The sequence below is a fragment of the Mustela lutreola genome, chromosome 3, assembly GCF_030435805.1.
Source record: "Mustela lutreola isolate mMusLut2 chromosome 3, mMusLut2.pri, whole genome shotgun sequence".
NCBI lineage: Eukaryota > Metazoa > Chordata > Mammalia > Carnivora > Mustelidae > Mustela > Mustela lutreola.
Window position 1 is genome coordinate 35591098 of NC_081292.1, and position 27494 is coordinate 35618591.

The 27494-nt window shown below is 40.5% G+C and overlaps 1 protein-coding gene across 3 annotated transcripts in view; it reads left to right on the forward strand.

The window, feature by feature from the left end:
- The window catches only part of NCALD (neurocalcin delta), a 398244-nt gene that overhangs the window by 296658 nt on the left and 74092 nt on the right, over positions 1-27494 (forward strand). The window contains exon 1 of one of the 3 annotated variants that reach the window (XM_059165894.1): positions 26011-26176. The exons of the other annotated variants lie outside the window; for them this stretch is intronic. The gene's annotated coding sequence lies outside the window, so the exon portion shown is untranslated. Of the gene's footprint in view, positions 1-26010; positions 26177-27494 lie in introns of those variants that run through there. 3 annotated transcript variants of the gene reach the window in all.

Sequence of the window (27494 nt, forward strand, 5' to 3'; positions counted from 1 at the left end):
CATGAAACTTACATAGTATGCAGGGGAAATACATCATTTTTAAAAATGAATAAGTCATTTAGTAAGTTAGATAATGATAAATGTTATAAGGGAAAAACAAGGGAGAGAAGGAAATCAGATATGCCAGGGAGTACATTGTAATTTTTAATTCAGTAATCAGAGAAAGCATCACTGAGATGCTTGAATGAACCTCTACAGGAGGGGAGAGGTCGAGTCCTGCAGGTGTCTGGGGATAGAGTTCATGCTGCAGGGAGAACAGTAAGGACAAAAGCCCTGAGGAAGGATTGTGCTTTGCTCTGGGTTTAGGAGGAGAGGAAGCAGCTGAGGTCAGACAGGTGAAGCAGTGGGGGGTGGGGCTGGCAGTGGCGGACTGCGCAGAATCTTGTGGGCCTTGCAAAGCTTATGACTTTTTAGTCCAAGTGAGATGGAAAGTTCCTGGCAGGTTCTGTGCAGAGGACATGACTTGGTCAGACTTCTGTTTCAACAAGACTGCTTTGGCTGTTGCAGAGAATAGACCAAATGGGCTGCTGTAACCAGGGCCATAGACTGACCAGATGGCTTATAAACCACAGGAATTTCTTTCTCATAGTTCTGGAGGCTGACGGTCCAACAGGGTGCCACCATGGCTGGGATCTGGTGAGAGCTCTTGTCCAGGCTTTTGGACTGCTGACTTATCCAGACATGGTAGAGACCAGAGACCTGGAGTGAGGCGTCTCGTGAGTCTGAGAAGAGCACTGACGCCATCACAAGGGCTCCACTCTCACAACCTTGTAACATCCTCATTACCGCCCAGACACCTGGCTTCCTAATGCCATCACCTTTCAAAGTACCAGTTTGGGCAGGGTGGTAGACTATTCAGTCCATAACGGGGGTGGGGAGCGAGTGCAGAAACAAAGGCCAGTAGGAGACTTTGCAGAGATCCAGGTGAGAAATGGTCTGAGGTGGCTTGGGCCAGAGTGGAGGCAGTGGGAGGTGGTTGAATTCGCTCCATCACTAGATTATATGGAAATGACCAACTTACTCTTTCATCTCCACTGGAACTGTGCTTTCCCAGTACCTATCACAGTGCCTCACTTAGAAAAATCATAAAATCTCCTTTGGGGAAATAAGCCATGCCCATTTGGGGGATTCTACAGAACTAATTCTCAAGTTGTGAATGCAAGGGTTTGAAGTAGAAAATGTAAGTTGTTTAAGAATTAAAGGAAGGGCACATGGACGGCTCAGTCCATGGACTGAGTCCATGGACGCTTCTGATTTCAGTTCAGGTCATGATCCCAGGGTCTTGGAATGGAGACCCGCGTTGGGCTTTCTGCTCAGGTGGGGAGTCTGCTTCTCCCTCTCCCCTTGCCCCCACCCCACACTCCTGCTCTCGCTCTCTCCCTCTCAAATAAATAAATAAAATCTTTGGGGAAGAAAGAAGAGAATTAAAGGGAAAATGTAGTGGCTGGTAGTGTGTTATTATGAGAAAGAGGATGATTGGGGGTGTATATTCTTGGTCACAGAGGTTGATTTTCAAGGAATCCTTCCTTTCCCAATACAGCTCTGGGTGTTTGAGTCAGACAGAAAGCCATTTTGGTCCGATGTAATACTTGGAGCCACTGTTCCACACAATTCCAGGATATACCTTTCCCGTCGAATGCAGCATGGATCCTCGAAGTGGCCCATGTGGCGATGATTTAAGGATAGCTATCTGTTGATGTCTTTTGGAAGTCTCTCGCCAATGCACATGATCACAGAGACAAAGCAGAAGCCACAGTCTCAAATGCTGTTGGCTTAGTGACTTGTTCGAGAATTAAAACAGATTGAGTAGTGCCTTCTCAGAACATCAGGTCCTCATCCCTGAAACCTGTAGGTCTCACCGTATGTGGAAAAAGGTGCCTGCAGATGTGATTATGTTAAGGGTTTGGAGGTGGGCTATTATTCTGGATTATCTGGATGGGTTCTAACTTCAATCATGAGTGTCCCTCTAAGCAAAAGGCAGAGGAGGATCTAACAGAGACAGAAGGGAAGGCAAGGTGACCCAGAGGCAGAGACTTTAGTGAGAGGGCCATAAGCCAAAGAAGCTGATGGCCACCAGAAACTGTTAAGAGGCAAGAACAGAATCTCCTCTAGAGCTTTTGGATAGAGAGTTTGGCCCTGCCAGCACCTTACGTTTGGCCCAGCCATGCATATTTCAGTCCTGTAGCCTTCAGAACTCTAAGAAAATGCATTTCTGTTGTTTTAAGCCACCACATTTTGGTAATGTTGTTACAGCAGCCACAGGAAACTAATACATTGATAAAGCAGTGAACTAAGCTTAATCTACTTCTTGTATAGCTATTTGTGCTTCCAAAGAGCAGTTAGATTGTCTTGAAATTTATCCGTGAATATTTCCATAATGACTCTACATACAGAAGTGCTTTTAAAGCCAAGGCATGGTGATTTATGGGGTATCCTGATGTCCGCTCAACTGTTAAACAGAGACCCTCCTAAATGAGGTTATGAAAAGTTTGCTTGCCAATTAGCATTTTTATGAATAATAAGTAGTAGTTGAAAGGAAATTATACTACCGAGCCATCTTGCTTTATGCTTTTTCTTATTTTATGGTTAAAATTCAATCTATCCAAAGCTTCCAAAGCATCTACATGCTTACCCATCTCTCTCTCTCAATCTCTCTGTCTCCCTCTTGCTCTCTATCTTTCTTCCTCTCTCTCCTTTGCCCTTCTTCCCTCCCTCTCTCCCTGTTTTTTTTTTTTTTTTTTTTTGTAAAAGAATTGAGCAAGCTCCTATCTGGTATAGAATGCTGTACTGGGCATTAGCAGATGATTTTACACTGCATGTGATGAAAAAAGTCTAATTAAATATTTCAATCTCAGTTATATTTGAGTGTCCCTCATCCAAATACCTTGTAACACTCCAACCCAGGAATCATGGAAAGACCCAGGAAGTTTTTTGCAGAGAAAAATCCTGGGGATGGTGAAGTAGTCTTGGCTGAAATGCTCATTACTGAATTCCTATATTCTCCTGAAGTGTTTTGTCGTTGTTGTTGTTGTTTGCTGCCATGCCCCTTTGTACACATGGAACTGATTACCAGAGATGAATACCTTGTTTCCCAGGACAACTTCATAGTCCTCTCTGTGGGCCCATTTATTTTGAATACTTGGGGGAAGCGGTCATTTATTTTATTTTCATTCCCCATTTATTTTGAATGCTGCGGAGGGTGCTGGTCCTCACTACTTACAGAACCCCATGAACCTTGGTAATATTTTATTAATGTAACTAGATGCTTTTCTCTGCCATCCAAAGCCCTAACCTCTCTCCCTCCCCATGAGAACCTTCCATGAGCTTTAATTTCTGGAAACAAAAATCATAAGGGAAATAGTCTTTAGTTAACATCTTTTGACCTTGATGTCTAAATTCTCTTTAGTTAAGAAGTCTATGACCTGTTGCTAACTCCAGGCAGCCTCCTGTTTAATTTTTTTTTATTAATTTTTTTTATTTTTTATAAACATATATTTTTATCCCCAGGGGTACAGGTCTGTGAATTGCCAGGTTTACACACTTCACAGCACTCACCATCCTGTTTAATTTTTAAGTAAAGTTTTATTAGAACACAGCTACGCCCATTATTTATTGTCTAGGGCTGCTTTTTTGCTGTTAACAGCCATGTTAAGTATTTGAACAAAGATAGACAGGCCTGCAAAGCCTAAAAGATTTACTATCTGGCTCTTTACAGAAAGATTGTGGATCCCTGCTCTCAGTCAAGGGAACTCAGACCCTGCTGACTGTTTTTTAACAGAGGTAGGAAAGTACAGCAAGGTCAGAACTGAAATGAACGACTTGGCATATTATCCTGCTATAGGATAACCCACCACTTAGTTCCAGAAGTTCCAGGGAGTCTGAATTAGCTTGGAGACCAAAGTATGATTTAGGTCTAGTTCAAAATGACCCTTAGCTTCTTTCTTGAACTATCCCAGGTATGGTGGAAAAACCCATCCTGAGGATTGTCTTATTCTTCTCTTAGCTACATTCTAAGGTGGCCCAGATCCAACAAGATTACTCAAGAACCCTCCAGTTGGGGCTGTCCCTTCCTGTCTTCATAGGTGCTGTAACACTTCCTTAGCCCTCAAGCTGTTCCCTGTGTCAGTGCAGTGAATGGACAAGCCCTCCAGACAGTGACGCCCCACATCCTGTCCTGCGCACACTGGAAACGGAGGAGAACCCTTACTGTGTGTGCTGGGTTAATTGGATGACCCATCCTTCTGCTCAGAGGTGACAGCAGATGCGGGAAGCAGTCCGAAGCTGGCCTTCTGGGAAGTGCTTGCTGTTGGAAGACAGTGGTGACCTCCAAGCCCAGAGGAATCACTATAGGGTAGGACAAGACTAGCAAGTTCTGCAAGCTGCATCTGTGGGTGTAGTCCCACTGGGACACTTCACAAAGAAAGGAAAGGAGGAAAAACAATGTCCATATAATTGCCTCTTGGGAAAGATTCTTGGTCACATTTCAGAAGCAAAGTTCATTGTGTAGTGATGCCAGTAGTTAAGAACATCCAGATTTCTTCTCAGTATCATGTGCTTTACAATTAGCTTGTGTGGAATGATGATGGCCTCTGACCAGTCTGACTTCCAGAGTGTTGGCACACTCAAAAGAGCTTGCATTTTCCGATCAAACAGACCCAGGTTCAAATACTGGGTTCATCCCATTCTACTCCTACTCTTGCATCAATTTGATTATCTCCAGTTTTGTCACCTGTAAGAGGGGATAATACTTTCAACTCAGCATTCATGTCAGGATTTAGTAAAAAAGTTAATATGAAAGACTTCCATACTGCTGGGCAAATGGGAGAAGGGGAGACACACAGTTCTTTGCCCTCTTCAGCTGGTCTTATTGATGAAGGAGAGCTGTAAATTTAATGAATTCACAGTCTGAAGAGGTGGCAGGAACAGTGGTTCAACCACCACCAACAACAACAAAAAGTAAGGATATCTATAAAGCAGGAGGATAAAAAGAGAGTTACAGCGGGTTATTAAGGTAAAACAGGATCTTCATATATTCGTACCCCAGTGCTATGGTTTTATTTGTAATTTGGAAGCTGTTGTCATGCTGGGAGAATAATGACAATGTTTCCTTCATGGACACAGACTTGGACACCATCAGACCATGGTACAAAAGGCCAGTGGGAACTGAGAGGGCTCAGTAGATAGGGAAGTTGGCACTTATCAGTAAGAAATACTGCCAGTAATAATAACATACTCCAGCTTCTATATGGAGGCTGGGAACAGGCCAAGATCACAGTTAGAACAGAGCATAGGTTCCATGCTCTACTTACAGAAGGTATTTTTTTTCCCCTTCCCTTATTTTTGAGATCAGAACAAAGAAACAATTGACTGGATATAGAAGTTACATGACAATTAAATGACATTTTGTTCAAGATAATTGTAGGATTTGCACTGTTTCCTTTTGACAGCTGATCAAAAGGAAATAAAAATTTGAAAGGCAATCTGCCCCCATGTAGATCAATAAGTAAGCTGCTACATTTAATTTTCTTCCTAGGATTTTGGAAGGCAGACGGAGGGATCTTTCCAGAATTTTCTCTCAGTTGACTCCATTGGCATTGCCCTATATAATTACTCCCACAGTGCTGCCCGTGGGTAGTTGTCATCTTCCACCACACTCAGAAGTTCATGGCTTCTCTCTAGGGCTTTCCTGGATTCTGATATTAACCCCCAGTTAAGAACAACACATTCTGAGTACAGTCTTGAATTTTCTAGTATTTTGAGGACTTATCAGATGTGTAAGTACCCATTGGCTCCTTCTTCTTTCTAGAAATGATTTTTCTCTATGCTGTTGACCTTCAGAAGCCTGGAGACTGATGATCTTTAGGTTTGTATTTGCTCAACGTCCTGCCAGGATGGGCCACAAAAGAGCACCTTGAAATTACAAGGTGGACCAAAACTCAGGATGTTGGTTAGACTGATATTTGCCAATGGCAAGGCCTTACATATGGAAACCTAGACTTGAAGAAAGAGCATTGAGGGTAAACGGAAGTTCCAGGAGCTAGTTTTTCAGCCAGTTTCAAGCTCTCTCTTTTTCTTCTCTTTTGATTACGTAGAAAATCTCATGGCCTTGCTAACAGCAGGAAAAATTTTTTTTGCATTTTACATGCTTACTATATTTAATTTTCTAAAATAGTAACTACTTGCCAAAAAATATCCTGTCATTCTACGAGGAGGTGCCATTTGTTGTCAGAAAACTTTTGAACTCTACAGAAATGTAAAATATCAAAGGACATTTTTATATCCCCACAAGGCTCATAAAAATAATTAGACCATACTTCATGGGCTTTGTTTGGGTTGAATATGATCCTAGTCTTCAGAAAGGGATTTCTCGTTCACTTTTTGACTAATTACATCAGTTCAGTTTTAATTAGAAAAATTAAAACTATGTTAGGTGTGTCACACAAAGGAGATTTAAAGGAGGGGACTGATTTTAAAAGTAAGGCCTGAAGGAACAAAAAGGGGGAGGCGGTTCACTCGGACACGAGAATGTAAGTCTGCTACTACCAGAAGACTCAAGTGGAGGTGCCCCAGGGCCCAGGTACATACTCATTGCAGCCCCTTGGAGTCTGCATCTACTTCCAAACCTCCTGATGCTGCTGAAACAGCCAGTACCCCCTGGACCCAGGCTCCGTCAGAACACACCCACCCGGCTGGACCATAGCCGGAAGCAGAAGGGAACAATGGCTTCTCTCCTCCAGACACACGCCCTTCCCCCACTCTTGTGTCTCCCACTGCCCTGATCCAACTGGAAGTCAGTTGGCAGGATTCTGGAGAGTGGGGCTTGTAGGGTCCACGCCCTGCAGAACAGACCTGAGCACAGAAGGGAAGGAATAGAAATAAGGGCAAATAGGTGAGTGACTAGCTCATCTCTCTCCTTTGCACAGAAGTGAAATGTGTTTTGGATGAACCTGACAGAGAACAACCCAGTGTATCACTCCCCGCGGCCCCACTTCATGAATAAGGAGATGCTCACATGGTTTTTCATCCTGCAAAATATTTCACATTTTCAATAGCTTTCATTTATCTGATATTTAAGGATGGGATCTGACCGCAAAAAAATCAAGCAATATATTCTGTAGTTTATCTTTTATAACTTGTTTCTTTGGAAGGTTTTAGAGGGAGGCAACTGACATTGACCTGTGCTTTGATAGAGATGCCAGGTGATACAGAGATATTTCTCATTTAGGACTTACAACAGCCTTGTGAGACAAGAATTACTTTTATCCTCCCAGAAAGCAATGTCTCAGAAAAAGCTTCACAGCTCTTCATTTCCAGAGTTGGGGCAAGAACTCTGCCTAACCAGTTTCCAGCCAGTATGTGGTGCCCTATCTCCTGGAAAACATTAAGAGTTTTTTGCTCACAACCCTGGAAATACCTGGATGTGGAGAGAATAGGATTAATAAAAAGGTTGCCAACGTATATTTCCCACTGTAAAGTTACTATGAGATCAAAGAAACCGTATACACTCTGATGGGTGGAGATGCCCATCCTGAGCTTCTAGAGCTCTTTGCTTGAATCTCCTTATGGCACAGGGTTCTGAATGCCTTTTGTAGTGTTTCTTTGCTTGGACAAAACCCATGAGGAAGGCAGGGACTTAGGTGTGAGATTAACATTGAGCTGATACCATCATCATCGTCGTCATCATCTTACCAGGGTAAACTGGGAGTAGGGGAGAGAAAGATCTGTTTTGGAATGTGCAAAGCTCTGTCTAGTGAGGGACTGAAATCCGAGCCTCAGTGAATCAAGAAGCAGAGGTCCTAAATATAATAGACAAGGACATACAAATGACAGACACTTATGTGAAAACATGTTCAACCTGTCCGGTAGTTCAGGAGATAAAAATCCAAGTGATGGCAAGTTATTATTTGGTATTTATTAAGCTAGAAACAATAAATAAATATATATGATTTTATGTATATGTTATATTTGACATATATATACACATATGTATGTATATGTGTATATATATACATATATATCTGGTACAGAGCTTATGAGGCTGTGGAGAAGTGGTATATTTGCTTCTTGCTAGTGGCAATTAAAACAATCAGTTCACTTAAAAGTCTGAAGAGTGGGGCACCTGGGTGGTGCAGTTGGTTAAGTGACTGACTCTTGGTTTTGGCTCCAGTCATGATCTTAGGATTGTAAGACGGAGCCCTGCACTGGGCTCAGTGCTCAGCGTGGAGTCTGCTTGAGATTCTCTCTCCCTCTCCCTCTGCCCCTCCCACTCATGCTCTCTCACTCTCTCTCTCTCCCTAAAACAAATTTTAAAAAAATCTTTTTTAAAAAGTCTGAAGAGAAGTAGTATCAACAGGCACAACAATTTTCATAACCATCACTTAGTAATCGCTCTCATTAGAATCATTCTTAAGGATACAAGTCAAAGAAAAAAGTCAGTGTATGATGTTTGTCTAATGCTATTTATGATAAGGAAAGTCTAGAAGTAACTGAATTCTGCAACAAGCAGGGAATGGTTAACTATACTGTGCGTATCTGTTCGTTGGCATTTGCGGAACAACTGGAAGGGATAAATATGGAGACTTTGAAGGCTTGTAAAAGGTATTCATTAACCCACATTGAATGGGAAAAAATGGAAAACCTTTGGCTTCTAAAACATTTGGCTTCTGGATTTGAGTGCCAGCTCTGGCATAAATTGTCTAACTCTACAAATTAGGTCAGGCATCTCAAGCAAATGATGACCGAGTCTGCTAAGACTGAGTTTTCTCTAGCCCATAATAATGATTCTTACCTCATGCAGCCATTGTGAAGATCAAACAGATAATTTACCCAAAGCCCTTAGCACAGTGCCAAGTGTAAAACAAACCCCCCAAATTCTATGTTTATTTTTTCATTTGTCAAATTAAAGGTTAGAAGAGAACATGGTGGGGGGGAAATGGGGAAAAGGTCTTGAGCAGCATAATGGAATGGGGGGGAATATTTTATTTTTGAGCCTTTCTCTGTGTCACGTTTTATCCTTTTTATACTTGAGCACTTTAAAAACTATATTTAAGCCCAGGGCAAAGCCCTCCTCTCAGGGCCCCTCCTTTTCCCAGCAGCTGGAAAGCCAGATTTCCCAACCTTCCCACAGCACTCAGAATGCAAACATTAAGCTGGAGAGTCCACCGCACAGATTTAAAATGGACGAATTGTATCTTTATACTGTCTGCAGCTGTTTTCGGAGAGACTGCTGTTCTTAGATGCCTGATTATTCCACACCTGTGAGGGGATAATATTGCTCCCTGAGAACCGAATCACGTTTGAAATTTCTGGTGTCAGACGGTTTTTAAAAAAAATGGATGGCTTCGCATTTCCGCAGAATGCGGCATTCATGGGAGGGGTCTTCCACCTGACCTGCTGGGGACAATGCCTCTTTCAGGAGGCCCGCCAGCCGCAGTGAATGGGACACTCTGAAGCTCCTCTCTTTAGGGTTATTATTCTGAAATCCTCATTGTTGGCCATGCCCTCTTGGCAGCTGGACGGTAAATGCATCTTTCTATCAATTCAGTCTCTACTTTGGGGGGGCGGTGGGGGTAGCAGATTGGCTAAAGAAGCAAAAGCCAGCATAGCCACACTTTATTCCTGTGCACCTGCATTATTTATGCTGTCAGAAACTCAAGGCAAGAGGCTGAAACCATAGTTATTATTAGGTTGGGAACCACTAGGTCGGGCAAAGAGACTCTTTTAATGGGTGGCATGGAAACAAAATGACAATCAGGAAAGAACAAATTCTAAGGCATGAACTCCTAAAATGATCTACCAATTAACTGTGAAGAAAATGCATCTTGATCGAGCATTTTATCTGCTCCCCAGGCTTCCCGAGCTTGTCTGCTCACCACATCAACTAAGGGGAAAATGCTGGTTCCATTAGGTTTGCGGGGAACCTTCGCAGAGGGAAGAACAGGGGGTTTCTGCGCTGGCACAGGAAGCCTTATCAGAAACGGGCAGTTCGGGTTTGACCAAGGAACAGGAGCCGTCAGGAATGCGGGGATGAGGCAGGGGCATCTTACATGGCTCCTGGGGTGCAGTGATTAAAATACCGTCTTCCAATTTTGAAATGGATAGGAATTTTCTGGAGACCCGGTCATGAAGAAATGAGGAGATGTGTGGATGTTTTTTAGAGATACTTTTCTGAGTAGACTCACTAGGTGATCTTCCAGTCTCCAGTTTTAGGCAGTAAAATTGGGCAAGCAGCCGACTTTTCTGTGGCTCAATCTGGACAAATCTGATAATGAAAGACATTCTGAAGATGTCTGAGGTCTGGGGAGGATGGATTTGCTGAGGTTCGTCATGTGATACTGTACATCATGCAAGGTGTGTCCTGAGCCCACCTAGGGCCATTTACATAAAAGTGGTCTTTGTGCCAATAAAAGACACATTTGTTCCATAATCAGCATGTGCTGCTTTAGAATCAGAAAAAAATAAAATCTAAAAAAAAAAAAGGAAATTTTAAATGACCATTACTTTAAAAATGTTAATTGATCTTTATCTTAGAGCTCAGATGACTTAGGCTGCTCTCCTCACCTGTCAGCTGTGTGTCCTTGAGCAAGGGCTCAGTTACCTTGCTACATTGGCTTATGAAGCCACCACATGCAGCTCCACAGTTGCTCACTCCCGGTGTGGCACTCAGTCCTCTCAGCATTCTGCCGTCCTGGCCCCTTTACAACCCCTCTAATGTGCCAGGCTACCTCCCAGCCCCGAGCGTTCAAACTCACTGTTTTCTCAAGTCTTATAACTCCTCAGCTTGTCTCCCTCCCCTCTCTTCTTCACTCAAGGATCATGGTCTCGGGGAGCTTCTCTCTGAAATCCCAGGGAGAGTTAGGTCCTCCCGGGCTAGCACCAGGGAGCTCTCCTGTCGTGCAAACTGAAATGTTCTTCATGGCTGTCAATTCCATGAGGCCAAGGTCGGTGTCTTTCTTATTCACTGCTGCATTTCCCCCGACCTAGCACAGTGCCTGGCACACAGAAAGCACTCACTGAAGATTTTTAAAGATTTGTTTTTAAATTTTTATTTATTTATTTGACAGACAGAGATCACAAGTAGGCATAGAGGCAGGCAGAGAGAGAGAGAGGAGGAGGAAGCAGGCTCCCTGCTAAGCAGAGAACCCAATGCGGGGCTTGATCCCAGGACGTGGGATCATGACCTGAGCCGAAGGCAGAGGCTTTAACCCACTGAGCCACCCAGGTGCCCCTGAAGATTTTTAAATGAATGAATGAATCGAGCTCTATGATCTCCAGGGTCTTTTCCAGTTTTGAGAAATGAATGGCACTAATTCAGTGAAGGACAAAGACGTGCTGATTGTGTTTGTATTAGAGCTCATTTGCTTTCAAAGGATGGAACACCCACTCTAGCTGACTCTGCAAAAAATGAAGTTACTGATACGTTGCTGAGATGGCTCCTGGAACCCATGGAGGAACTGTAGGAACTGGAGAGGCCCTAGGGGAGCTCAGAGGCTGTAACCAGGTTCTCCTGCTTTGTGCCTCTGACTCCAGACCCCTCCTCTCCTTCTTTTGGAAGGTCCCACTGTTACTCATTTCCAAGTGGATCGCATGTCAGAATTTTTCCTTTCATCTTGACTCCTGATTCTGCTTCCTGGGTGAGGGTTACCCTCACCGCCCCCCACCCCAACCATTGCTTCTCCCATCCCTGTTTCAGCAATCTCTACTGGCAATGGAGAATTTCATGGTTAAAATCCTTTACAAAAAGTTGTTTGGAGAAAAGCTGAGCATGAAGTCTTGTTGCTCCATAAATGTTTCTGAACGCCTTCCAGCCCTGGGGGCACAAAGCACATCTAGGCACTGTGGGTTCTTGCTTCTTCTTGACGAGGTTGCTGATACCACGGCTGAGCTCTGGGGATACTGGCAACTTAACATTATGGGAAACTTACTGATTAAACATCTCATTTTACAGGTAAAAAAAAAAAGTCAAGGCCCTAAAAGCTTTGGTGAGGAGCATGACTCACAGACTGTTTTGGTGGTGGTGATGAGGGGCTGGGATTTGGGGATCTCCTGAATCTCCACCCAGTGTCCTTTTAGTGGTCACTGTGCCTCTTGAGAGAGAACCTATATTTTGGTTGGTTGGTTCATACCAATATGACAATGCTGTGGCTTCCCACAGGTAAGAGTACAGGAAACTAAAACAGCCTCAAGGTGGGTTCAATAGGACAGCCGTCCAGAGTAGCTTTGGCCATGAACCATCTCATCCCAGCCAGTCAGAGAATGTACCCTTTCCTGTAGTTCTGGGTCAGATCCTAACTGAAGATGATAGCAAGACAGCAGTGTGGTCCCTTGGTTTCTTTTCTTGCTTGCCATTCAGCATGTTCTCTGACCTGAGCCACATTCAGGCCAGCTCTTGAAAATATTGTTATTGCAACACGAATCATTTTGTAGATATAATTTCTAGAATCAGAGGACTTGATGGAATGACCAAAAGTCAAGTAGGGCAACCCTTTGCCTTCTGGGAAGATTGCTGTCAAGACACTACAGCAGGTTTTCTAGTAGTGGGTTTGCTTTCAGTTGGGAGGAGCCTTTCCCTCCCCTGAGGCCTCATGGCACTTTGCTTTGCTTCTCCTGGGATATGTGCTTTCTTCCTTTTTCTGTCCTACTAGCTCCTTGAGTCTACACTCATCTTCATCTCCTCTGTAAAGTCTTGCTTAGAAGGTGTGCGCAGGACAGTTTCTCACCTGTATTGCTGCTATAAAAAATTATCCCAATTTATTGTCTAACAGTTCTGGAGGTCAGCAATCTGAAATGAGTCTCACTGGGGTACACTCAAGGTATAGACAGAGCTGTGATCCCTTGTGTAGGTTCTAGAACAGGATGAGCAGGGTCCACTTCTGTTTTAGTGAGTCTGGATGCTGTAACAAAAATATCTAAAACTGGATGGCTTATAGAGCACAGAAATATATTTCTCCCAGTTCTGGATGCTGGAAGTCGAAGATAAGGGTGCCAGAATGGTCATGAGAGTCTTCTAAGGTTGCACACTTCTTGCTGTATCTTTAGGTGGTGGGAGGGGCAATGGGGCTCTTTGGACCCTTTCTATAAGGGCTTCATCCTCATGACCCAGTCACCTCACAAAGGCCCGCCTCCTAATACCATCACATTGGGGGTTAGGTTCTTGACAAATGGATTTTAGGGGGACATGAACATTCAGATGACAGCAATTTCCTTTTCTTTCCCAGCTTCTAGAGGCTGCCTGCATACTTGGCCCATGGCTCCTCTCTCTGTCTTCAGAGCCAGCAACATTGGGCCAAGACCTTTACAAGCTGCCATCTTTCTGCCTGTCTTCCATTTTTAAGAACCCTCGTGGTTACATTGGGCTCATCAGATAATCCAAAATAGTCTTTCTATTTTAAGGTTAGCTGATTGGCAACCTTAGTTCTCCTTTGATATGTAAAATAACATATTCATATTCTCCTGGGATTAGAAGAGAGAGGTCTCAGAGGGTGGGGGAAAGGGAGAGTATTAATCTATTATGTTACCCAAACACAATAAGTGAAATAAGCAGTCTGATAATTAAGACAATAGTCAAGAAGATGGATACCTCCTTTAGTAAAATGACTTTCTAAAAACTTATAATCAATCATTTTTTTTCTGTAATTGAATTAGATTTTATATGCACCAGAGGAAGTAGTTATGCTCTAAATGTTCTAATTAATTATTGTGCTATATTAAAATTTAGATACGTTTGATTTTATTAAGGCAAGATTCACATATTTTATAGTGTTAGAACATTTGCTCTATAGTTACATTTTTAAAAACCTATAAATTTGCAGTTCTTGGAATATGTGGTATGTGCTTTTTTTGGGATGGTGTTTTTAGAAGCAAAGCTAATATTGACAAACTAATAAACTAGTGTCCTATTTTCCCTCTTTTATGAGGAATAAATAATTTAATAGGCTAAAGAGGATTCTTTGCTGTGGTTTTAACTGTCATTAAATGCTACTAAATAGATGTATAGGCTATGGAAATAGAGATTCATAGTTCTGATATTAAGAACTATCATAATTTACTCTTTAAGGAATTCAATGAAAACAGAAAGTCACACTCTAAGTAAATTTGTTTTTTTAAAAAGCACTACTTAAGGTAAACTGGACCTTAATAAGCACCTCTGTTAATTATTATTTAATTAATTGTGAATATTAGCTTTGTCTCTTGAACTATAGCAGATGCACTACTAATTTGAAAATCATTCTTTATAACCACCTTGCAAGGTAGTCATTCGTGTTTACATTTCACAGATAAAAAAAAATCAAGGCTCAGAGAGGGTAAGTAAATTGTCCAAAGTCAACGAGATAAAAAGTCATATTGGGGAAGCCTACATTTAAGTGAGTGTACCCGATCCCAAAGGGAAGCCTACATTTAAGTGAGTGTACCCGATCCCAAAGCTCATACTCTTTCCATTCTAACATGGCAAAAATCTTTGATGCCAACAATTTGCACAAAAACTCAACAAAACGTATGACTTCAGGCTGAAGATGAATTTCAGGACTGCTTCCCTCTTGTTGATAGGAACTGCATTTTCAACAGGCGCCACAAGGAAACCATCTAGATTCTTCACTCCTTTTGGGTTTATTTCCTTATCCCTTGGAAGTAGGAAATAGTAGAATCCTTGATGATTTGTGAAAGTCAGGCTTATAAATGTGCAGCAGTATCAGTCTGACAGCAAAGAAAGAGTTATGGTTCTAAAGCAATCTTTCTAAAAAAGCAAAACCAAAGATCTTATTACAATATTTGCTTTAAATGTATTAGATGTTGCTGATGGAAAAGTGACATTTTGCAGCTTTTCTTTTGTATGGGAAATTAAATATAAAGATGATTTGTGGACAGTTTTTCCATAAAATGAAATCGTTAGCTTGCTATGAGAAATTCTCTCTCTTTGAAAAAAGAATTTATTTCTCTCATTCAATCTATGAAAAGGCCGGCAGGGTGAAAGAAGAGGCCATTTTTATTCTTTGAATGATTTTGTTGTCTCTTTTCTCTTTTCTCCTATTTCTTTCTCTTCAAGCCATGTGATTCCTCATTGTCCAGAAAGACTTGAAGGAGTCTTTCATGAATACTATAACTAAAGAGTAGTAGTTTCATTGTTTGGAGAAATGAAGAGCTGTTATCTAGGACTTCTCCTGCAATGCTTTTGGCTATATTACAATTTGTTTTCTTCTCTAAGGATTCCTGGGAGTTTCATGAAATTCCACAAGTTTATTTAACATGTAGCACTTCTCTTGCACAAAATCCCCAACTTTAAAAAAAAATTTTTTTTTAATAAACACTACACCCAGCATGGGGCTCAAACTCATGATCCCAAGGTCGAGTCACATGCTCCATCGACTGAGCCAGCCAGGTGCTTAAATGAGGTGTCCCTTTCCCAGGATACCTGGGTCACTCTGATGGTTAAGCATCTGTCTTCAGCTTAGGTCATGATCCCAGGGTCCTAGCATGGAGTCCTGCATTGGGCTCCTTGCTCAGAGGGGAGACTGTTTCTCCCTCTGCCTGTTACACCCCCTGCTTGTGCTCTCTCTCTGTCTGACAAATAAATAAATAAAATCTTCCCAAAAAATGTTTTTAGGGACTTTCCCTTTCTCACTCTTTCTCCCCTCAACCGCCACAAGCCTGGAGGAAAGTAATGTAGAACTAGAAAGGCAGCTTTTCTCCATGAAGGCTTCAGGACCCAGGCTTCTTCCAGCTCACTTCACCATCCATCTCTAGGGTATATAGCCCACCTCTCCATGGTCTACAGTGGTGGCCGTCACCTCCATGCTCCCAAGCAGTAGGATGGTAAACGGAATGAAAAAGAAAAGTCTAAGGGTTCAGACAAATTTGTTTGTTCATTTTTTTTTTTCAAGGAAGTTCCTAGAAGCATCATGTGACATATTTATTTACATCCAATCCACCTGTCCTTAAGCCACAGAGCTACAAGGGAGGCTGGAGAAGTCTTTATTCTGAGCAGCGGTTTCCCAGCTAAGGATTCTATTTCTGTGAAGGAGAAAATGGATATTGGGGGACAGCTTGCAGCTGTAGACATAATAGCTGCTCCTTTAGATCTCTGAAGGGCCATAATGTGAACCAAAGGATTCTATTTACTCTTTGTAACATCAAGGAGCAATGTAGAAGTGACAAGAAAGGGACATTTGGGTCATTATAAGGGAGAACTTTCTAACAGCTGGAACATTTCTACAATGGATGACTTGACATATTGTAGTGGAGAGCTCATTCTGTCTGGAGGGTATTCAAGTAGCAGGTTGGAAGAAAGATAGGACTGGCTGACCACTAAGATATCTTCTAGTCCAAGAACCTGTGAAATCTATTATTTCTTAACATCTGTAGGACCCATAATGATGTCCTTCTTAAAAATCACTTATATCTTAAAATCACTAATATCTTAAAATAAAGATATTAGTGATGTTTTTTTCTTGCTCATACTTCTAAGTGCTTATAAATTCTATTAATTTGTTTAAAGAATCAGCTCTGGCTTTCTCATTTTCTCTATTGCACATTGTTTTCAACTGAATTAATTTCTGCTGTCTCTATAATTTCCTTCCTTTTACTTTCTTTGCTTTACTTTGCCCTTTTTCTCCCCAACTACTTGAGGTAGAGACTTAAGGTATGGATATTCAGCCTTTTAAAAAATTAAATGCTTCAAAAAAAATAAAATCTTAAAATAAAAAAAAGGGGGACACCTGGGTGGCTCAGTCTGTTAAGGGGCTGCCTTCGGCTCAGGTGATGATCCCGGGGTCCTGGGATCGAGTCCCACATTGGGCTCCTTGCTCAGTGGGGAGCCTGCTTCTCTCTCTGCCTCCTCTGCCTTTGCCACTCTGCCTGCTTGTGCTCGCTCTCTCTCTCTCTCTCTGACAAATAAATAAATAAAATCTTTTAAAAAAATTAAATGCTTGTATTGGTTCAGGGTCAAATGAAATAGAATCCTGAAAGTAAACCTTAGTGCACAATACAAGGGTGCTATTCATACCACTGTTTTCAGTGACTTCCCAGTCACCCTGGGAAGACTAGTTTTAGTACAGCTCTCCTTGTCTCTGGCCCGGATCTCTGCTGTGCTGTCTGCCACATATGGTATCACACCCAACTGTTGGGCTTCACTAATTTTTTGCTGATTGGGCTAGTATTTCTTATGATGCTCTGGGGCATAAATTGCTCCATAACCATCCAGTTACATTCACCAAAGGGTTTTTAAAGTCAGTCTTTGAGGTTTGTTCTGACTCCAAGAGGGCTCTTTTTAGCTGCCTCTTAGCTGGTTCTTTCTGGTAAACTACTGGTCTGCAGGTTAACTTTTGCCCTTTTCTCAGCCTCCTATGAATTTTTACCACCCAGATCTCCATTGTTTTCAAGAGCACCCTTAAACTTGAACTTCCCCACACTCTATTTCAAATAAAGTCATTTCCTTTGGGAAGATCGTCAGAGTATTCTTAAGGACTGCCTCTGAAAAAAACTCTGAATAACTACTCTCGGCACTGGACAATGGTGGTAGCTTCTGGGCTTCTCAGATAGCCTCTGACTTAGACTCTCTGTCCTAAAAGTGAACTAGGTTGAGACCAATAAGGCCCCGGCATTTTTTAAAAAATTTTTTATTTTCTATAAACTATATAATATATTTGTATCCCCCAGGGTACAGGTATATGAATCGCCAGGTTTACACACTTCACAGCACTCACCATAGCACATACCTCCCCAATGTCCATAACCCCATCTCCCTTCCCCCAGCAGCCCTCGGTTTGTTTTGTGAGATTAAGAGTCACTTATGGTTTGTCTTCCTCCCAATCCCATCTTGTTTCATTTTTATTTTTTTACCTACTGTACCTGGAGTAGAACCTATACTCTCCGTGAGTGGGGCTGAGGTAGAGGAAGGGAGCCGCCAACCTCTTAGCTGTACTCATCAGGAATTAACACCAGAACAGGAGAAATGCTGATGGCCTGCCTTTTCCAGTGAGGTTCTATATCCTTTGATTGAGGTAGAAGGAGCTCTATCTTATTGGTCACAACTTCCCAGAATTTAGCTTCCATCAAATTGAGCTGAGGAATTAGGGAGGAAGTGGGTCATGACTCAAGTGCCACAGACTCTCAACGTTCTTATCAAGTTTAGTACATTTTCTTGAATAAACATTTCTTTGTTGGCTATATGTCGTAAATAAGATTTTCAGAGACTTCATGATATTTTAAAGTATTTTTCACTGATTATACTTGTTTCACTGGGGAGCAGGTCCATGGAGTTCCTCGAAGTGCCATTCTAAAAGTGTGTGTGTGTGTGTGTGTGTTGTTTTAACATATCTACACATTTCCAAGTGCAAGTTTTGATGCATGGTATTTTGTTGCTCAGTTCAAAATATTTCTAAATTGCAATGTAACCTTTTTAATGCGTGGGTTACTTAGAAATGTATTGCTTGGTTTCCATTTAGAGGTTTTCTATTTGTCTTTCTAATATTGATTATTAGCTTTTCTCCACTGTGTACAAAGAGTATATACTCTGTGATTTTGATCATTTACAATGTGTTGAGATATTCCTAGGGTAGAGCAGGTAGTCAATATTGTTAAATAGATTTGAGAAAAAAGATGTGTATTTTGTAATTGAGATTATCCTTCATATGTTAATTAAGCCAGGTTGGTTAATTTGTCATTGAAATATTCTATATTTCTACCTTTCTTTCCTATTTGTTTTATGAGTTATTGAGAAAGATATGATAAATCAGTACTATGATTATGGTTTTTTCTACTTATATCTTAATGTTATTTTATTAAGTGCATATGCATATTTAGAAAAGTGAATTATGAAGTTTTCCTCTATATCTCTAGTAGTATTTCTTGCTTGTATGACTATCAACTAATATTTCTTGATAGTAATATAGCTACACCAGCTTTTGCTTGGTAGTTTGTATATCACTTCCCATTTCTTATATTCAGAAAAGTTTGAATTTGGTTATTAACACAATCTGATGTTTGGGATCTTTTAACCAAAATATTTCATCAGTTTGAGTATTTTGGTAATGATTTATGTTTGAGATTAAATCTTAGATGTTACTATTTATCTTATTATTTTCTTTCCTCCTTTCCTGCTTCTTTTGGGCATCGAGTAATTTTAAAAGTGATTTTCCTAATCTATTAGTTTATTAGCTATGCATTCTTCTTTTATTCTTTTAGTGGATACAAGGATTGCACTGTGAATCCTTACCTTATTAGAAACTTATTAATTAGTATTTTTATTAGAATACAAGAATCTTAGAACATCTTTATTCTGTCTATCCTCTCTTACCTTCTGTGCTAACTTAGCCCTATATTTTGAATCTACATATATTTTAAGCCCCATAAGACATCACTTTAGAAAATCAGTAATAATTTAGATTTATCTATATAACAGTTGCCCTTTCTATATCTCTGTGTTTCCATCTGCGATTATTTCTTTCTCCCTTTTCTCTTTAGAAATTTATTGTAATTCTTTTGAACAAATTCCCTCAGTTTTTGACTGAAAATGTCTCATGTTATCATCATTTAAAAAATGTAATTAAACTTTCATTTTGCATTAAGTGTAGATTCACATGCCCCTGAAAGCACCAATACAGAGAGAATCCAAATATCTTTTATCACTTTCCCTTAAAGGTAACATTTTGCAAAACTATAGTGCAATATTACAACCAGGACACTGACGTTGATACAGAAGTTGTCAAGGTGTAGAATTTTCATCACCACAAGGATCCTTCATGTTGTATTTTTACAATGTAAGCACTTCTCTTCCAGGAATAGTCAGTTTAATCTCTGGAAACCACCAATCTGTTTTTCATTTCTATAACTTTGTCATACTAATAATGTTATATAAATGAATCATATAGTATGTGACCTTTTGAATTAGTTTTTTCACTCAGGAATATTCTCTGGATATTGACGCAGGTTTTTATGTGTATCAGTATTCTGTTCCATTTTAGTATTGAGTAGTATCTCAAGGGGTAGATATACTAAAATTGTTTATCCATTTACCTGTTGAAGGCATCTGGGAACACCTGGGTGGCTCAGGTTGTTAAGCAGTAACTCTTGATTTTGGCTCAGGTCATGAGCTCAGGGTCTTGGGATCCAACCCCACACTTGGCCCTGTTGTCAGCACAGAGTCTGCGTGAAGATTTCTCTCTCCCTCTGCCCCTCCCCTGACTTGTGTGAGTGCACACACACAGACACGTGATCTCTCTCTCAGATAAGTAAATAAATCTTAAACAAAAAAAAAGCATCTGAATTATTTCCAATTATTGACCATCACAAAGTTATAAACTTTTGTGTACAAGCTTTTAACTTAAGTCTTCATTTTTCTGAAATGCCAGGAGTACAACTACTGAGTCATATGGTAGTTGCCTGTGTAATATTTTTAAAAACTGCTAAACCATTTACCATAGTGACTGTGTCATTTTACAACCCCACCAGCAATGTATGAGTGATTCAGTTTCTTTGCATCCTTGCCAGCATTCAGTATCCTCAATACTTTTTATTTTAGTCATTTTGATAGTTGTGTAGTGATATCTCATTATGGTTTTTTTTTTTTAACTTGCGTTTCCCTAATGGTTAATGATGTTAGAAAATCTTTTCATGTGCTTATTTGTCATCTGTATATAGTCTTGGGGGAAATGTCGCTTCCTGTCTTTTGCTGATTCTCTAATTGGATTGTTTGTCTTACTGTTGAGTTTTACTATTAAAAAGTCTTCTGTTTTGCCTATAAAGTTAATATGACTTTCTGGTCTCACTGCTTTTAAGAAATTTTGTCTTTGTCTTTAGCTTCCAGCAGGTTGGTCATGATGTATTTATGTGTGATTTTCTTTGTAGTTATCCTGTTTGGGTTATATAGGACTTCTTAAATCTGTTGTTTTATAAATTCTGGAAATGTCTCAGCCAATTCTCTTCAAACATTGTTTCTGTCCTACCTCTTTTCTCTTCTTTCCTCTTCCAAATGCACATGTTAGCCTTTTCATCATGTCCCACATGTCTTTTACATTGTTTTCTGTGTTTCCCATTCTTTTCTTCTTATACTTCAGTCTAGATAGTGTCTGATGACCTTTCATTTCACTATTTTTCTCTTTTGATATATCTTCCCTATTCTTGAACCAATCTATTAAGTTTTTAATTTCAGTTATTGTACTTTTCAGATCTTTATTAGAATATGTTCCTTTTTCATAGATTTAATTTTTTTACAGGTGGAATTATCCTTCTGGCCATTTATTTCCTTGAACATATTAAAATTACAGCTATTTTTAATTCCCTGTCGGATAACTACAAAAGGAGAATCACCATTGGATCTGTCTCTACTGTCTATTTTTTCCTCTTGGATTTTGGTCAGTTAGACCTATCTCTTGGCATGATTAATGATTTTGGACTGAATTGGAAGTAGCGTGTGAAAAATGATAGAGGTTCTATCTGCTGTCATCTTTCTTTAGAGAGGGTTAATTTTTTTTTTTTTTTCTAGAAGATAGTTAGAATAGCGACAAATTACCTCGATCCAACTAGGCATTTTAAAATTTCTAGGATGGGTCCTGGTGTTTGTGAGGGTGCCTCTATCTCCTGTTTTACACTACATCCATGGCACAGCCTTTGAGTTAGGAGGCTTGAAAACTCAGGGTGTTGACCAGCTCCAACTCCTTGGAGAATCCTGAACTCTAATTTTTGTCTCCCCAGCACTATAAGACTGCTAAGCTCTCCCTTCATGTTTTAATGCTCTTTGCTGCAGTTTTATGTTTTACTTCTTGTTCTTTTGCTTAACATCAGTTAGGAATTAGCAAATACTTCAATGGGAAAACAGTTCACGAAGTTAGTATCACTTCTCTCTGATACCTTTTTTTTTTTTTTTAATCAGGTTCTTAATCCCCAAAGTCCTCTGTGCTTTTAAATATCTGTACTCCCAATTTTTATCTCTCTAGTCTTCAAGAGTGCTAGAAGCCCCGCACCACTTAAGAATTATCAAATAATTTGAGGAGAAAAGCAGCAGATAACGTGGAGAATGTTGGGCTTCTATCAGTAGATTTTTTTCCTTTTATCTGAGATCTTGGAACTTAAGGATTTTTCTGCCTTTGCTGCTCTTTGATGCCTTCCAACCACTTTTTTTTTTTAAACTCCAGCTTTTATTGTTATCTCAGTGAGAATATTGGATGGAACACATGAAACTCCATCATAATGGGCAACAGAAGTTACCCAAGCGAGTTCAATCCAAAGAGTTACTTCAGTGAAAACTATAATAATTTGGGCACAGTTTTATTCAGGATATTTTCACTTTGCACTTTGTCCATTTTCCTTGATTCAAATCTTCCTGATTAGATTTTTTTTGCCATATTTACTCATTAGGCCAAAACTAGATTGAGATCATTAGAGTTCTCAGATATAGAAAAGATAAATTAGCCTTCTCTCCCTCATAAGAAATTGAAAATAAAAACAATCCTCATGTATAAAATAAACATAAGAAACAATTCAGTTCTTTCTAAAAATACATCAAATGTAAATAATTTCCCAGAATTTATGAAGCCAGGCTTTCCAGGTATAGATCCTGGTTCTGTCATGTACTAGGTAGGCAAGGTACTTGTCATCTCTATGCTTAGGGTTCATCAGCTGTGAAATGTGAAAAAGAGAATAACACCTGCCTCTTAGGGTTATTGTAGTGAATGATTTAATATCTCTGCAGCACTTAAAACAATGCTTCACATGTATTAAGTGCTCAATTAATGTCACTTACTATAAAAGATTATCCAACATCAACAGTAATAGCCATAAAATACATCAGCATATAATTAATGAACACTCATGAGAAGTATTCATGATTTAGCAGAGATAAGTTTGATTTACTTGGGAAATTTATTTGAACCCTCTCATTGCTAGAAAATTTTGTGATAACTCCATGGTTTTATTTTTATTTTTCCTTCCTTTGCCTTTTTGGGGAGCTGAGGGGAGCTCTTTCTTCTCTGTTGCGGGGGAGAAAAAGGAACCATTTCTTTCTGTTGCTCAGCAGTGATTTCCCAATAGTTGAGACACTCAACATTTACTGAGCACTCTTTGTGAGTTGTAGAAATGAATAAGAGTGTGTCTTTTGCCAATAAGTCTTTGTAGACTTATCAGAGTCAGAAGGACAAACCCGAAATGACATACACATTAAGCCATCTACCCTATGGTAGGGAGTCAGAATTTTAGAATACATTAACTTTATAATCCTCACAACAATCTTAGGATGTAGGCACTGGTGATCAGAGGATGGAAGTAACTTGCCCAGATGAGATTTGAACCCAGTGTCTCCAAAAAATAGCTCCATGGCCTTCCCACTAATGTTAAGATGGGGAGACAGGAACATTTTACCTAGAAACATCAAATAAAAGGCCATTTATAGTTTTCTGCTCAGTGACCCATACTACCTGTTATTTTAGGTGTGTGAACCTGAGTCAGACTCCTTCTTTGGTATTTACCAATTATTTCCGGGAAAGTGGTCAAACTAATAATAGGCAGCCTTGACGTTCATACAGCAAGCGAAAACTACGGTGCAGAACTATTTTTGAATGGGTATTTTTAAATTCACTGAATCATTTTCACCTAAAAAAATGAGTTGTCATTTAAAAAGTAAAGGGACATATATTCCCTCAATGTGACGGGCTGTGAATGGAGAAACCCTTTTCTGTATTTCCTATAATATTTTCAGCTACATCTGGATTAATTAGCCAAATTGGTAGAAACTTTTGGCTCCAAAGAGATCATCATCGCGATTTCAACGCTGCAGGTGACTGGTAGCTTCTTTAGCTGTAAGAAGAATTTCTAATCCTAGGTAGTTTGCAAAGTGAAAATGAGTGATAACAGGTGGGAAGCATGCTACAGAAAGAGGATTTAAGCGCATCTACCTTTCATTTGGAAGTTTAGTCCACTGAGTATTCTAACTTATAATGAGTTTAAGCCCAAATCAATATATAGTAAGGTATACCTAGTCTTAAAAATAATCAAAAATTCAAAACGAAAAGGTGTTAGATTTTTGCTAAATTTCAAACTAGCTTTCAAATAGAAAGCCCTTGAATTTTCGGCATTTTCAGAACCAGGAACTTCTTGTTTCAGAGGACATCACCTATCGGCAGAGCTGGGTACTGCAGCTTTCCTCAAGCCCGAGCTGCAGAAAGAGGAAGAGTTAGGCAGCCAGGGATCTGGAGTCCGAGAGATGCTAAAGCAGGCAGCTCATGGGAGTTGGGGCCCTGGAAGTCAGGAAGGACCTGCTTTCCCTCCTCTCTGCCCATCCACGCATTACTACGATATGCATTTCTGAACAGAAACCCAGACATAGCTGGAACAAACTGCAAAATGATGAATTGTGGCTGTTGCAGAAATCTGACCCGGGTGAGACATCCCGATCCATCTAGATGGACATTGGGTTCAATGAGCCCCCTGTTGTTGTGCCGACAGGTAAATTCCCACCTGTCCTGTCTCTGAAATCACTGTAGCATGGGCAGCTTGATTTGACTTTTGCACTGCTACAGCTAATAGCATCAGGAGGATAGCCCTTCAGATACAAATCTGTCTTTTCTCCCAGTTGGGGCTGGTACAGAAGTGGAAGAAGAGGAAGCCGGAATGGGAGGATTTTATAGCCGCAGTTTGGACATTGGTCTTATTGTTCAACAAGAAGCAATTTCTGACAATGAAGAAATTTCCTTCTTTTCAAGTGGCTCAGGTGGTTTAGCTTCCTTTTATATTTTGGAGCACCCTTGTGCTCGCTTCGGCAGTACATATATTTTGGAGCGCCCTGGAGCAACTTTTTTTTTTTTTTTTAATTTTTAAGAGCCAGAATAGAGATCCTGATGACACTACCATGGAAAGGTCCTTTGTTCGGTCTTGAGAGCAGGCTCTTTCCCCTTGCCTTTGAGCCCTTGTGCCCTCTGAATGAGTATACATGTTCTCCGTGTATTTTCCAGAATACCTTCATTTCATTTTGTTTAATTGACTTCCTGTTAATAGAGAGGGAGGAGGCCCTGGGAAATAAGCACGTGGGCTGAGTTAGAAAGAAGCGGGGATGGTGCTAAAGGAAGTGAAGCTGAAGTTAGAAATGCGCAGGACCGTGCAGGACCATGCAGGACCGTGCCTTTATTTGCTGCTCTAGGCTGTCACTGTGCTCGGCGTCTGTGGGACAGTCCCCCATTTACTCCGCCCCGAGCCCCAAACGGCTGTGCCTGGGAGCATTAGGAGGAGAGGATTTGGCCCCTGTATGGTGACCTCCACACGAGAGTCTAAACACGTTCTAAATGTACTCACGAGGTCGTTTTAAAGTGGTGCCGTTTTACTACTCATCATTCTTGCATAGACATTTTATAGTGAGGGACTCTGGCATTCATACCTCCCCCCTGCCCCCCGCCCCATCCCACTCGGTGTCGGGGTCATTAGATTCTCTCAGCCGACTCTGGGCCATTACCCCCCGTGTTTCTTTTATTTCTTTCCATCGCTAGCGTGGTCTCAGGACCTCGACGTGGCTTCTTGCGGGGTCAAGACATCTTTTCTTCCAAATCCCCTTGAGTTTCTGTTTTTATCCCTTTGCTTACAAATAGCTTTAATTAGCTCAGAAAACTACCGCGCCCCCCCCCCACCCCCAGGATTTTTCAGTTTCTCTCCTTCTGCTCCAGAGAGAGACATGCATGCTTCGTTCTGGTGATAAGGAGACCAGTAGCAACTTCAGAGCGACAGATGCATTTTCCTGCAAGGAACTGTAACGAACAGACACCAAAGTCTTAAAGAGGAAAGTTGTAGGCAACGTTTGAGTGGCAGCCTCGGAGGTTGAGGGTGTTGGGGAGCTGTCCCTGATGATTGTGGGGTGCGTGTGTAGAACCACACACACACACAGACACAGACACACACACACACACACACACCCTACAGTGACAGATGACCTATTGAAATAATTTCAGAGCTGTTCTGTGGTTGCTACGACAACCAATGCTCTCTTGGCTTTCATCTGGCCATGTGACAGGGACTTTGACGTCAGCTGGAGGCAGAGTCTGTGGCTGAGTCCACACAGTCAAAGGCCTGGGAGAATCTGGTGGATGCTGGCCGCTCCTGCCGCTGTTTGCTCTACTCCTGCTGCTGCTCCTACCGCCGCACCCCTGCTTCCCCTGGGGCCGCAGAGCATGGACTGTTAAATCTTGCACTTCTTTGGTGTGAGGTAATTAGCCTGCTTTATACACAGTAGTTATATGTTTTATAGATGACTGTGGTTTTCCCCCCTCTCTTTTACCTCCTACAAGTTTATCGTCATGAGCAATGATTGTTGTACCAGGGGGAAAAATGTGAAGCAGCTTCTAGTTGCTAATTTTGTGCGGAGTCTCTGGAATTTGGTTAAATTTGGATTAATGTTCTCCGAAGTAAGTTAAAATATAATCGCCTTTCTTGCTCAACACTTGCTAACATGACATTATTCAGAGATACGGATTTTACAGCTGGAGCCAAACATTCCCCGTTGAATTCCAGGAATCCTCCCTTCAGCATTGTTTTGGGTTTAAAGACTCCAGTATAGTCTTGCAATGTTACTAACTGCTTTTTTTTTTTTTCTTTTTACAATTGTTACCCCTTCTGAATCAGCCTAGAATAGTTTGGAATTTGGTTTCTATCTTGTTTGCAGCATGCATAATTAGCAACAATAGGCACAGCGGGAAAGAATATTATACTTTGAAACAAAAGTTGGGATTTTTTTCTTGTAAATAGGGTAGTCTGAAAATACCAGGGAAACTGTCAACAGCTTCCTGTTTAGAGGAAAAATAATCTGGAATATGCCAGGGAAGTTGGGGTGAAACCTCTTATGTGTGTATGCCTGTCACTGGTTTTGGTTGTTAGAGCAAAGTGCCCGTTTTCAGGATCTTCCTCTGAAAATTCAGCTGTGAAGAGAATGGCATTGGGTAGTTTTCACTAAGGAGTCATGCAAGCTGTTCTTGTATTTAGGAACTGAAATCTTGCCCACAGAAGGAAACAATAGTAGATGTTACTTTAATTCAAATCCAGATATAAATAGTCACTAAAATTTGCTCCAGATCTTGAATGAATAATTTGGTAATGGTGATTAATAAGACTTTTTATCTCCTTATTCCTAGCACAGTATACAATGCAAACTGTTTTATTTGCACTGTTGTAGTTCCTTTTCTTCCCAAGTTTCGTAAATTTGGATTTTTCTATCATTGGATAGATTGGGTAGTTTTGTAGCTAATAATTCAAAGGAAACCTCTGGCATTTAAGCTCATTGAAGCCTACATTTATAATCAGGTTTCTAAATCTTACAAATCCAACAGGAGAAATAGGAAAATTTTAGAGCAGCACACTTAATATACTTACTATTTTGATGGCTAGAAAATAATGGTTTCACTGTGTATATGAATATGTATTTTGTGATATGTGACTTATATCTCAAGGTAATGAAATTATATATTGTTCTTATTTTTATGTTCTTTTTTAGTTTTAGAATTCTAATTGCATTTATATTTCTCTTGAAG